Below are 14,197 nucleotides of genomic sequence, written 5' to 3' on the forward strand. Positions count from 1 at the left end.
CCAGGTAGCCCCCAGCCTACATCACTGCAGGGGTTTCTTCCTTCACAGGTGCAGAACTTGGCATTTGTCCTTTTGAATTTCATAAGGTTCCTGTCATCCCGTTCCTCCAGCCTGTCTCAGTCCTTCTGAATGGCAGTCCTACCCCTCAGTATGTTGACTCGTCCCCCCAAATTGGTGTCATCTGCAAACTTGATGAGAACACACTCTTCCACCTCTTCCAGGTCACTGATAAAGCTGTTAAACAGGACAGGTCCCAGGATGGACCTGCGATACCCCACTTACCACAAGCATCCAGGTAGGGTCCGAGCAGGAGCCATGACCCTCTGAGCCTTGTCATCCAACCATGCTTTTACCCATCTGGTTGCCTACCCATCCAGATCATAATGTCCCAACCTGGGTACAAAAAAATTGTGGGACTTTTTGTCAAAAACCTTTCTAAAATCCATGCAAACAACAGCCACTGCTCTTCCCTCAATCACAAATCAGTCATTTTACTATGGAAGGCCACCGGGTGGGTCAGGCACAGTTTATTCTTGATAAACGCATGCTGATTGCTCCCAGTCACTGAAATGAGGTCATATGCGGCTACCAGTGGAAATAAGGTGTTGGGATCCTGTTGCCTTTGTGCTTCACTTTTGCTTTGTGTGGCTAAATACAGAAAAAATGGTCATCAACAAATCTAGAAATATGAAGGGTAGGAAAAAAATTGAGCTCTGGAAGTTGGAAATTTACTTCATATATAAGTTTGTGAGGCGAGTGGAGGTGGAAGAACTTGGTGCAATACTTCATTTACATAAGTTTGGTCTTTGGGAATGACTTCAAGAGAACACATTTTGAGTAGGAAATTCTCCCACCCAAACCCCAGAGAGCCAGGGGCTTTATTTGCCTATGCAGCATAGTGTGCAATGCCAAGACTCTTGTCCTGAGCACTAATACAGTATTTCCTGAGAGGGGAAATGCAAGTTCTGTCATTCAAGCATTAAGTCAGGGAGAAGCTTTTCTGCATAAATATGAGGCATGTGAAGGCCCTGTCTGGAGTTTGAGAGGGCATTATGCTCTTTCTGTAAAAAAATGCCATTACTTTTCAAGACTTACATGTTAACAAATGACTCAAATTTTCACTACATGCTGTAGAATTTGCTCCCTCCCCAAAATAGAAATATATGTCTATGAAAAAAAAACCCAACTCTAAAAATGTTTTGAAATGAGAGTTAGATAGCTCCTGAGGTGGTTTAACCCCTCTATTTCCTTTTTCTGAATAGAAAATTCAGAAATCAGTTGCAACTGCAATTTATCTGTCATTCTAGAGTTTTAAATAGTCTATGAAAAATATCAAAATGAATGACAAGACAGGTAATCTGTACATCAACATAAGCATTAATTCTACTCAACATACTTAACCTTTCAGAGAGACAATGGTGAAATTAGATATGTCTTTTTTTAGAAGTGACATTTTAGTGTAATCCCTTAAGCAGACAGGATTTTAAATATATGCTTTTGAGTAAGTATTAAGTGTTTTTATTATTATTATTATTATTTAAATAATGATGGATCAGAGAAAATGAGGAAAATTTCGAAACAGTTTCAAGTTCAGTTCTTTTAGTGGCAGGAAGGATGGTTATTAGCTTAAATATAAATAGGTGTCCTTTTTTCATGTTCCTGACCAAGAAACAGAATGTTCATTGTAATTTACATAGATATCTTAGCTGAGTAAAGGTGGACTCTGACTACTTTCATGGACAATTTTATGACCTTTTAGTCTGCTAGAAGTATCTGCTAAGAATATCAGTATGTTAGGGATATTCTACATTACGCCGAGCATATTAAATTAAGCCATCACAAGGAAAATGATAATCTGAAAGGAACATATGGCACAACTTCATTATACATATCTACATCACCAGGGCCCAGTGCATTGTTGCCTGCTTTCCTGGCTGCCTAAGAGCAAATGAACTATATGTTACCCTGCTTTAAGCATCCTCCATCACACAGTGATATCTTGTGGCCCTCAAATTTCTCCTCAACAGGCACTCTGGAACATACTGAGCATCACTGGAAGTATGATCATCTCCCAACACTCCTCAAGCATGATTGTCACCCCAGTGGTTATAAATCAGTTTGGCTTGTCAGAGTGGGAATGGTAAAGCAATGCTAGAGCACAGAAAAGCCACCTCTCACCTGAAGCCTAAACCAAATGCAGGTCTATGTTAGCAGGCAGAAAGCTGCTGCCTCACACTATCCATGGGGATGGGAAGAAAGTTAGCTGTCACCATGGAAAGCAGCTGTTAGCTCCTCTCTGCAGCAAGACTTAGCAGCCCAAGGAGTGAGTCTGTGAGTCTGTAACTACTCAGGTAACTTTCCAGACATTTTTCTTAGAGGACACGCATGGAGGCCACTGCTCGAGTTCCCAAGAGAACACATTAATGACAAAGAGTGCTCCCATCTTGCTTGTCCCTCTCAGAGGCAGTCCCACCTGGGGCAGAGGGAAATGCTCGTGTACAGCTCCTGCAGTAGCCTTGGTGTGTGAGATCCCTGCACCAAGCCTCAGCTTCAGGACCAGAGGGTAAAGACAATGGCAGTGGCCAAGGTGCTCCATGTGCTCCATGTGCTTTTGAAAACTGCATGCAGCCCTACTCTGCATACATGATTGTCTTCATCCGCTTTTCATTCTCCAGGAGCTATAGGTAACTTTGCCTCTCTTCACACCAGCCAGCAATATCAATATTTAAGTACACTTAATAAATAAAGGTTGTTGGGCTGTGTAGACAGAGTCATGCTGCAAAGCACTTTTGCTCCAGCTCGTCATCAAAGAACTGAGTGTTTGATCAAGTGATGGACAGCAGCTTCCTACACAGGACTCCTGAGTGGGTGGTTTTCTACAAATTCCTCTGCCCCTCAGCCCAATAATTTTATCCTGTTCCCCAAACTTCTGCCAGACGTGACCACTTTTCAAAACCTTGGGCTTTTGAAAGCGTGGTAGCTGCTAAAAGGAAAGCAAGCAGTTCACGTGAATACTTTGTTTTCTGTTAAGGATTCCAGTCACTTCAATGGGCTTGGACCAAACTCCATGACCCTGATCCAAAAACTATAGGAGTCAATGGCAAATAGTCCCCTGGCTTAACTCAGGGACAGATTCAATGGGCAAAATGCCATAACTATTCTATATCTGGCTTTGTATTATGTTCTGGTAAACTGTCCATCTTTTTTTCCTATGGAAAAAATACACACACACACACACACACACACACACACACATTTTATAAGCAAAAAAATCCCTATATCTTTATTGGTTTTGTACTTATCTAAATGTTCCTTGTAATCTGAGAATTAACTAAAACAAGATCCTACAAATCCAAAATCTATGTGGCATGTAATATTGGCAATTAGTATTTATTTAGGACTTATGTCTTCAAAGATCAGAAACCTTGAAAAAAAAATATGTTTGTATTGATTTTGCAGACAAACAAGCTGCCGGATTTGGATAATAAAGCACCTTTTTTGTGAAGCAAACCAGCTGTGCGTCCTTATCTCGCCTGTTCCAGAGGAAGAAAATGAAAAGTGGATTAACTAACATAATGAATGTTTCAAAGGATATAAAGTAAAAACTGTTATATGATGTAAGGCTGCAGTTCTTAGCTGATATTACCAGGCTGGGTGGGTCCAAAGGGACGCTTTCCACTACCAAATGGAAAGGACAAAGAACAGAAAGTGGAAACGTAGCCATATACTGGGGAGTTCACTGAGGACCCCACTACAGCGTGGTAGTAGATGCTCCGTGCCTGTAACTCACTGTGGCTCAGTAACTCTCCATATGAAGCACTTGAGTTATTCTCCTCCATGTTATACCTCTGAAAACATCAGTAAGCTTTCTGCTTGTACAGCACCTAGGACAAATGTTTCCCAGTCTATCAGTAAGGCCCCTGGGTCCTATCCTAAAGTAAAGTAACTCCACTTCACAGCAAGAGTAAGGGTTAGTAAAGGACTTTCTTTTACTGAATGGTAGTATCTTTTGGTAGGGAAATAGAGAAAGGAAATCTCAGTTAAAATGCAAGCGATAATTAGGACGATACATTTGAAAGGATAAAATACTTCTTGCCTGAAGCTCAGTGGCCATATTAAGAATTACAGTGTGAGAGATTTGTTTTCAAGTAGCTGTCAACATATCATTTGTTTTCTACACTTCTGGGATTAATACCTAATTATGATGCACACAGGAATTAAAAAGACTGAGTGGATTACTACACCTACCTCTCTCTCTGGCTAAAATCAGAACTCCTTTTGCACAGAAACTGTTTCACCCTGCTCCTGCATGTTGACTTCAGCAAGTCTATGTGCCTTACAGCCACCCCAGGAAAGGCCTGACCCTGCCTATTCTCAAAAGCCTACCTTTTTACAAGGCAGCAGCATGTAGAAAATAAAGCCAGCCATGCCCAGATGTGCAGGGACATTTCAAAGAGGAAGCAAATTAAATGTTTAGGTCTGTAATGAAACAGTAAGCAATCTACATTTGTTGTCAACGTGTAGAAGTGGTATTCACCTCTCTCCGAAGAGTTACTCTGGTTTTGTCATGTACTGGTGAGCGGTTTCACAACTCCTCAGTCTGGAGGTTGTTATGCCTGCGCATACTGTCAACATCAAGTAATGTGAATTATAGGGCAGCTTTCTGGGCCAGTCTGTCTCTCAAGGGGAATCTGAAAGAGATTTTAGCTAATGGTGTCAGATCACTGAAGCATACCTTTTCAGGAGCTGATTTTGTGGGACCTGTGGCCTGCAGTGTGACTGTGCTTAACTTGCAGCTATCAAACAAGCAATCAGAGAGACCTAACAGATGACTAGATGTAAACTGCTGAAAAAATTATAGGGGTCTGCAAATAAGATAAGCTGAAAACTTTTTTTTAAGCATTATTGATAACATACCTAAATGAGAATAATTCGTATTGAAATTCCCAACACTGCGTCAGAAGACTCATGTACATAAGCATAAGACAGTTGCTACTCAGTAACTTCTGTTCCAGGCAATGGAGCCAGTTTTGTCGCCAGCTTATCCACTATTAGCAATATTGAGGTCTAATTAAATGTTTATTAAGCCTCACACTTCTCCCTTCTTCTCTCTTCCCCTAATTCTACTCCTACAAGACATCGCTCTTCCTGGTGGAAGCCATTGTGTTCATTGGTGCAAATACTCTCACTCCATACATGGATATTTCAGAGCTGTATTTTTGAAATAGGCAAATACTTTTCACAAAAGACTCAGCCGTCTAGTTCATATGCAGTTTCCTTTGGGAGCCACAGTAAAACTCCTGTGAATGCAGCACTCAGTGCAGGGTACTTCACTGGCCTTCATAATTAGGAAACATTGCTGCCTGAGCCTCGTTCAGACAGATGATTTCAACAGTCAAGAAGTAAATGTACTTAGCAGCAGAGCATGCTGTTCCTTTTTCATTGCCGCTAAAACAGCAGGACCATTCAGAGCTACCTTCAGCACAATTATAAAATGTTCTTAGCTGCTTGGAGCCATTTCAGTCAATCTGAACATTTATTTCCTTTCATAGCTATGCAGAGTGAAGGCGCTGACAGTCCTTAAATGCATTGCTCAAGATATACAGCAATTCACAACCTAGCTTCTGGGGCAGGTGGTTTTAAGCTGCCCAGTGTTTTAGGTAGCACGGGTATTGCTCCCTTGTGCTGACCTTGAGATGATGTTTTAACCAGCTGCAACACTGTGGATGGGGAGAGATCTCAGGAACAGTGGTAAATTACAGATCTCTTTCTCCTTTACATCATGGGCTTGAAGAGAGGCCAAGTACCTGGCACCTGATGAGTGTAGGCCATTGAACCATGGCATGTATGAGATGAGCAAATAAAAAGAGGTGGTTGAGAACTTTTCTGCACATCTTGGACAGCATTTCTGACAGTGCCAGCAGCTAAGCTGCTAAGGCAATAGACTTGGACCCTGATTGCCACCCTAACTGCCCCGAGTACCAGCTGATCTCCAGGACACAGCAAAAAGAGGTCATCCTCCAAATAAGGAGGTAACGTTTTCCATATTAGCACTATTTTTTCCAGTCTACTTACCTCTAGCTTTGCACCTGTTTACCCCTCACCAGTCTCCTTACTAATTCAATTGTCTGAATCCACACCAGTATCTACAGCCACCTATGTTTTCCTAATGGGTTGAAAAAGGAAGAAGAAACACATCTCTGCTGCAGTATATTCCATGAAGTTACACGTATTTGTATAAAAAAGGTTCCCCCCAAAAGTCAAGTGAAGCTGACAAATGTCCTGAAGATCCTTTCAGTGCCTAAGAGGCATGCATTGTGGAAACTGTTTACTGTCTCCTGAGTAATGGAGTCTGTGATAAGCAATTTGTTTTGTAGGAAAACAATGTCACCTCAAGTAGCTGAAGGATATCGTAATGACTTTCCCACATTGTCAGCGTTCCATTGTATCTCTTGGCTTCTTATTAGTACACTGCTGTATCAAAAATTAATACAAGGGAAACAGAAAATTGCTGCAAACATGTTAAACATGCTACTGTGTTTCAAGGACGTAGCTGTTGACTTTACCAATATTAAAACCAGAATCTGGTAGAAACCTACGCTTTTTGCACAGAATATGAGAGCTGGCTTTAGGATGATGGGTCCCATTGCATTATTATTCCTCAGGTCTGAGGATGTGTCTTTTCTGGGACCTGACAGAACTTGAGGTTTCTTAAGGAGGCTTTGGATTACAGGCACAGCATGGGCTCCCTCTTGTAAGCCATGCCTAATGAATAAAAGTCAAGGAATTCTCAACTGTTGTCTGATCTCAGTTCAGGACTAAACCTCCGAAAATCTCCGTAACGCTGGGAGACTCCATAGCTTTGTTTGATTTGTGGATCAACTGCCTGTGGAGAAGTGGCTTCTAAAAATAGCAGAACATGATGAAGGGACACACTGGGGAGCTTTAGCGATGGAGGAGCAACCTGAGGGAGGCAAGAAGAAAATTGGACTGCCTTCCACAGTGTTACTGCTGGTGATAAAGTACCCACTTATTCTTAGCATCCTACAGTTCAGCACAATGACAACATTTTTGTTCTCGATGTGAAAGGGCTGAACTTAAAGGGAAGCAACCAGATTTCTCATAATAATATATCTTATACACTCAGCTATGCTAAATTAAAGGCACTAAATGAACAATATCAAGACACCTCTGAAGAGTGAGTGACTCACGGCCTTGGGCATGTGCACTCTGAGAAGTGAGATAAACTAGCCTGGGCAAAGCACTGCTCAGATATGTATTTCTTGTTTGGCATTGCAAGAGGACCAGAGCATGCAAATTGAAAATGAACCTGTGAGCACGGGCTGATACAACCCACAGCAGTGTCAGGATCTACACACCACTACAAGCACAGCCAGGGGAGCGTGCACAAACGTGAGATCTTGCATGGCTGGAGCTAGAGAGGCAGGCTGATTTGGGGCTGGTTTTGTTCCCAGGGTAGCCAGGCATGCCCAGCGGGTGCTGTCCCCCACTTGGTGAGCACAATGCCAGCCACTCATACCATGAGGAGAGCTTCACTACAGCGTGTGCCATCACAGCCACCCAGCCTCCGCCCTGCTCTCTTCCAGGGCATGGGACTCCGGTGGGTTTGGTGCAGATGGCTGCTGGGGAATGGTGTCCAGCTCATGGCTTTCCTTCTGTCTCAGCCCAGGCAGTCCAGGCTGAAAGCAGCTCTACTGAGGCTCTAGAAATGCCCTATGCCATTGAACAGAGAAGAGAGTACGTGCAGCAAGGCAATCTACTTTGCAGTCACTGCTGAGCAGCTCTTAGTGTCGCTAGACTGTGGGACTGTGCAAAAGCCACCCCACAAGGGAGGCAAAGGAGCTCGCTGAATATATGTCTGTGTATACATCTGCTAGAAAACCAGAAGTCATTAATGAAGCTCGAGCATCTTTCCTGGTGCTCATGTTAGCACATACAGTATTTTTCCACTGGCAGGTCTCAATGGACTTTGCAAAGGTGGTGAATGGTTCTCCCCATTTGAGAAATAGGGAAAATGAGGTGGAAATTCATGTAGCCTTGCTGAGAGCTGCCTGTGCAATCCAAAGGCAGAACCAGGCCTATGAGCCAGGTTTCCTTCTCAAATCATTGCCCTTCCCACGATGCATCACTGCCTTCTGGTAAGGACTCGTTCACTTGCATCTTCCAGGTTTTATGAAGGTGCCTTAGTCAACAGCTTCCAAAGTTTTCCTTCTGTAACAGTGTTCCTCTGAGTGGGGAAATTTCCTTCCAGGTGACATCTGACTTGACATCGGTTCTCTGCCTGGATGTGGTTGCTATGACAGCTGCTCCCAGTTCAGCGAATCCTCGTCTTGCCAATCCTCCGCAAACACAACTCTTGCATATCTTGTATTCTCTGGGAAATCAAAATACGCTTCTGTTTTTAGTCTTTTAATCTTCTGATGTCTGTGCCTCCTTTTGTTTGGAATCAGTGATGTTAAAACAGCCTTGTGCTGCCAATATTTTAACAACAGGTTTTCAGAAAAAATATCCCCACCTCAGTCTATGACAGATTTGGAGTGCCGTATTGCTTGGGCTGCTGAGAAGAAAGACTGGGGAATCTACTTTTACGGCTTGCCTTTGAAATAAAAACTCTTTCACATGAAAATCAGGAAGTCAACACTACTTGGCAAATAAATGCAGCTTAAGTGCTCTTAACTGGAAGTAGTTAAAGTAAACCTTCCTTCTAAAAAATCTGCTGGGTAACTTTCTGATGATGTGAACTGGGGCACTGGATGGGCTGGCAGAGTGCATGCGTGTGCAGGACTGGGCACTCAGAGATGTTGAGAAAAGTCATTTTAGCAAATGTTATAGCCCACGGGGATATATGTTTTTTCACCATCCCCTGTTGCCATTTTGAAGCACACAAACAGACATAATGCTCACAAAGGCATCATCTCTCTGTTAAAATTCTTGTCAGATCTGGTCCTCACATGTCCATTCTGTTAAATAAATTAAACTCAGATTCCCCTTGCCCCCTGACTTATCTACATTGATTTGCATGTTAATAACTTTCCTTCCTTCAGTCAGTTTGTTCTACCCTCTTCTCAATTTGCTCTCCACAGTAATTTTGACTGAGTTCCTTGCCCTCAACTCACAGCAAAGGGAGGAAACTGATGCAAGGTGGATGCAGGGGAGCAGGGAGTCCATCCTGGTGACTCTGGTGACTGTTTGCTTTCGTTACCATTGCCATTTCTCTGGGCAAAGCCACACGGGGCAAAGCTGCCTCTCTTCTTGGATGCTTCAGATTGCCCACCAGGGTGCAATGGACACTGCTCTGCTCATCTTCCCTTCCCAGGTCCCTGGTTTTGGATATCTGACTCAGGTACCTTCCCTGCTGATTTAAGTTCTGCTCATCCCTGAACTCCCACGGCTCCCCAGTTCTGTAACTTTCGCCTCCCTGTTCTCAACAGAGGTTAGCTTTTAGGGTAGATCTCAGCCTGTCTTTACTGAGGATGCCAGCTGAGATAATAGCCAACAGCAGAAAAAGCCATTCACCCACTTCTGTCCCTTCCAGAAGCCATAAGACAAAACTGGCCCTCCTAAACAAACAGCTTTGCCCTGCAAGCAGCCAGTCAGCTGTGCAAGGATCATTCTGCCTAACTCCTGGCAAGTTGGGTGGATGGTTTATGTCTTGGAAAAAAACAAAAGTCTCTCCCACGACTGTCATTTTTGGACTCTGACTTCCTCATTGTATCACAGTGAGCAGAGCTCCTGGTAGGAAGAAGCTTTCCAGTGCCAAGGAAGAGAGGGATGGCTGCCTGCCACGGCTGCCAGCAAGTTCTGTGAGCAACACGCAGCTACTGGTCCATTGATTCTTGCGTCTCTGCACACTGCTGCATAGGCTCGGGGCACAACTTCGGAGTGTGCATGTGTGTGGGGAAGCTGCTGCTGTTGTCGGACAGTTTCAACTGAGTTTTCTCAACTTTCTGGTTGACTGCCAAAGACCATGAGGCTTAATTTCCCACCTTTTGAGTTTCTCTCCCCCTCAGGATCTTCCCATCTGCTGCATTTCATCTTGCCCAGGTAAAGCTACTCTTGCCAGCCTTCCCCTTCCAAAAATACTGCAGTGTTTGTTTTGGTTCCTCCAGATTGTGCTGGCTCTGACTCCATGTACTGTGACTACTGACTCATGGTCCCGCTGGTCACCTCTATCTGATTCCAAAGTTTTCATTATCTTCTGCTCTTTGCATCTCTGCACAGACACTTTTGCCTCATAATACTTAGCAATCTGTTAATGTGGCCACTGTAGAGACCTGCTTTTATATTTAGTAACATCACTCATCAGTTCAGGATTTTTTCAGTAAAGGAAGTCTAAAAAAAAGATCGTCAGCTGTTCCTATGTGTTTTCTATGCATAGACTGCAGAGAAAAATATGAAGTTTCATAAGCAAGCTAACTGAACTACATGATCTTTTCATTTTGATTTTGCATACATTTTTCAGACCCTCAGATTAAAAAATATCTGACACATATTCTGATATGTTATTTGCTGAGTGCTCTGAAATGAGCCTAGGACTGTGAGCAGTTGAACTGAGAACTTGAATACAGGACAGAGTGGAATTAGCTTTATCCTGAGGCCCTCTTGCAGGGTGTAAAAGAAAGCCAAGTCTCATTGTAGCTTTACAGCAAAGTAAACTGCATTGTCTTCATGCCTTCCTGGGAGTTCTTACACCTGTAAAAGGCCAAGGTAGCTGATAGGACTTTAGTGGATCAGCTGTATCTGACTAGCTTAAAATAGAGACACTTTGACAAGCCTCATGTTGTAGTTACAACCCAGTTTAGGGCAATCACAGCTCCAGCCTCTTCATTCTGTTGGTGGGCAGCAGGGACCAAGCCTGCTGAGCCCAGCAGCTGGGGTGGATGGGCTGACAACTTGCTCCACGTGCATAGCACCCGTGGGAAACCTTGCAGTCCTCTTATCTGTTTCCCACCAGAGGATCAAAGCCCTTCGAATAAAACAAAAGCCCCAGATTAAACCCCCTTCCCTTGGAAGGTCGCCAGCCCCCGATCTGCTCCCCATTCCTCTTTTACCAGGCTGGCTTTTTTGCATATATTCATTGTTGAGCCCCTCTCTCCCAGCCCTGCATGCAGCTGGTGAGACTTAGCAACCATCTGGGCCAAACCTGATCCACCGCTTCCCCTCCCTGCTCCACGACCCCTGCACCATGTCCACCTCCCGGTGCTGACTTTGCTCTCCCTGCGTGGGGCAGGATGGTTGCCACGTGCTCTCACCATCCTGCCCTCTTGCCTCTCGCTGGGTACCCCTTGGGTACCCACCTATCGACTGTACCTAAACACAGATTGAATGCGGCAGGCGCCAGAGCTTTTGGTAATTGCACCCCAAGGCTATGAAATTCTCTGACAGCAAATCACCCTGCCAAACGCAGGCTGCAACGTTTCTCCCTGCTGAAGCATGTCAGGCAGCACAGTCGGTGTTTGTGCCCTTTGGATCTGACAGCACTGTGTCAACCCAGGAGGGGGAAAGCTGTTTTATGAAGATGTCTGCTGCCTTTTCAGCTGCCAGCAAATACAAGGATTGGGATTCTTCACCCTTCCCTCCATCCACTGTCAGCTCTTTCTTGGATCATGTTTTTGCTCAGAATTCAGTGCAATTCAGGTGTCACTGGCAACTATTTCCCATGTCTGGTCTAGCCAGGTTTCAAACAGAGCAAAACTTTATTGCTGAATGTTATAGACTTGTTTATATTCACATGGGAGAAAAAGGGAGAGTAAGAGACAGGTCCGTGGAGTTCTGGCTCCTGGTGACTGGCTCCCAAGTGAAGACAAGTCTTTCTGATCAACCCTCAGCTGATATATTTAATTAACTCTATTTCATCATTGTTGATCATGCTTCTTTGCCTCTGGGTCTGGTAAGGATCAGAGCCAACATACCATCTTTGTGAAGAGTGAATGCTATACCTGTAGGGTGACCCAGATTGCCTGCAATGGATTTGTGGATATTTTCCTGAACATTTTCTGTGCTGCTGGTTGAGGTGAGAGCTCCCAGGTCAGCAGAGTTTCATCAGCAGACTGGATCTCCTGGTATTTCTTCCCTGTCAGAAACTGTTTGGACATCCAGGAGGGAAAGATACTGGAAGAGGACTGGTGAGGAGAGTGGAATAGAGAGGTGAGCTGAGGACCTGGAAAGAATGTGGGGATGTAGCTATGAACAGAAAGCTTTTGGTGTCTGCTCTGGGGATAGTGTCCGAGGGACTGAAAAATGAAATGCCTTTAACCATGGCTGGTGTAGGGACTGTCATTCTTCAAGGTTTTTTTTTTTTTTGAGGACACAGGCAGTATTTCAGATAATGACAGCATTGCAAAGCCTCACAATGAAACCAGAAGGATGTGACAGTGATGTCTGTCAAACATTTCCAATATACCAGCTGGACACTGGGCTGTGCTCTAAATATTTTCTCTGCATTTGTCAGGAAACACGTCTGTGTCCCCGGCTTCAACATGAATTTGCTGAAGCTGCGTGAGGAGCATGTTGTTAAAATACTCTTATGGACAGTTCCTATAGTTTTTCCATTTTTTTTTTTCCTTTCTGTCCCTGGTCACCCAAGAAAGCAGCAACAGCTCCTTTTGTGATCACATGTGGGTTCGTGCTCAGAGAGGACCACGTGCTCTCCACCGTGCTTTGGAATCAGGTGAGCCCAGGTTTGCGTGGCCATGGCAGGGCACGTCCTGCCTCTGCGTGCAGGTCTGCAGCTGCAGGTGGGATTCACCTCCAAGATGGGCTGATCTCCACCCTTGGCAAGTCAGCGACGGTATTTCAGTTTGTCTCGGGGTTTTCTGGTAGCCTTTTAATGCACATAGAGGGGAGGGAAATCTGGGTGAAGCAGGTAACTGTAGAAAGTGCCATGGAGGCCTCTGTACCAGCTTGGAGCTAAAATGGACACAGATTGTCATTCAGAAACATCATACAGGGAGTGGAGATTCATTTGCTGCCCTGAGGAGGTTAAAGGCTCCATGGAGGTTAAAGGCTCCATGGTTAAAGGCTCAAACAGGAGCCACAGCATACACTGACCAGGTGCCAGCCTAGACTGAGACAGCAGGACTCAGGTGCATGTGGCAGCAGCCCATGTTGAAAGACATATCTTGATGAAAGGGGATTTCACAGCCAGTTCAAAAAAGAGTTAAGCCCTTGAGAAGACCCTCCTCTCACTGAAATCCCAGGCACTAATATCTTGGTGTGTGCTCTGGCAGGCAGAGAAGATTTCTGGTTTTCCACCTTAGTACAAGTGTACACTAAACACAGCCTTTTTAATGACTGGAAAACTTGGGAAGAAAGTGTTGCCCGACAAGCTGTCCCACATGGCCACTGTGCAGCCACAGAGCTGTGAAATGGGAGCAGGAGGCTTGCTTACACTTTATTCCTGGGACTTCTTCCATAATCCTTTGAGAAAACATTCACTGCAAAAAGTGTCCCCCCGCCCCCCCTGCAAACTCTAATGTATTGCAGTAACAGTAATCTATTATGTAGATTTTATGGATCACTTATACAAATTACAGTGAAACCTCAGTCCTGACTGTGGTTTAAAATAGATACAGGAATAACAATACAGCAGTAACAGCAATAAAAACAACAACAGCAATAATAATGATAATAATGAATTGATAAAAGAATATATATCCATTAAGGTTCCTCCTCTCTGCAAGTACTTGATAATAAAAAGGTATTTTCAGCCTGCAAATTATTTAATATAATATTGTCTTTATTCTTTATGGCTTCAGAAATATCAGTAAGGTTTACAGAGTCCTACAGTATTTTAAGACACAGAAAAATCACATTTTCTTCCGAGCCATCAGATTGCTCTTATATGAAAAGAGGTAGTTAGATTTGTGTTTTTCATTTTGTGGAAGATTCTGTACATTAACACATCATCCTGCAGAGGAAAACATCTCTTTTTAATAATGCAGTGTATCAGAGGTCTCTTAGGAGGAAATTCTTGGCACAGAAGTTTCACTGGCAATGTAAGCAACCTATGGAAGTACATATCCATACTGTGATTATAGTTAGGACTCTCCTTTTTCTGGACAAGCTGAATCTCCTGGAGAGTTGTGCCTAACTGATCCACGCTCAAAACAAAACACTGCGTCTTGTTTATCCAACTTCTTTAGCCAGTTCTGCTAAAAAACTTTAACAAATGATT

The sequence above is a fragment of the Mycteria americana genome, chromosome 1 (genome assembly GCF_035582795.1).
Source record: "Mycteria americana isolate JAX WOST 10 ecotype Jacksonville Zoo and Gardens chromosome 1, USCA_MyAme_1.0, whole genome shotgun sequence".
NCBI classification, from domain to species: domain Eukaryota; kingdom Metazoa; phylum Chordata; class Aves; order Ciconiiformes; family Ciconiidae; genus Mycteria; species Mycteria americana.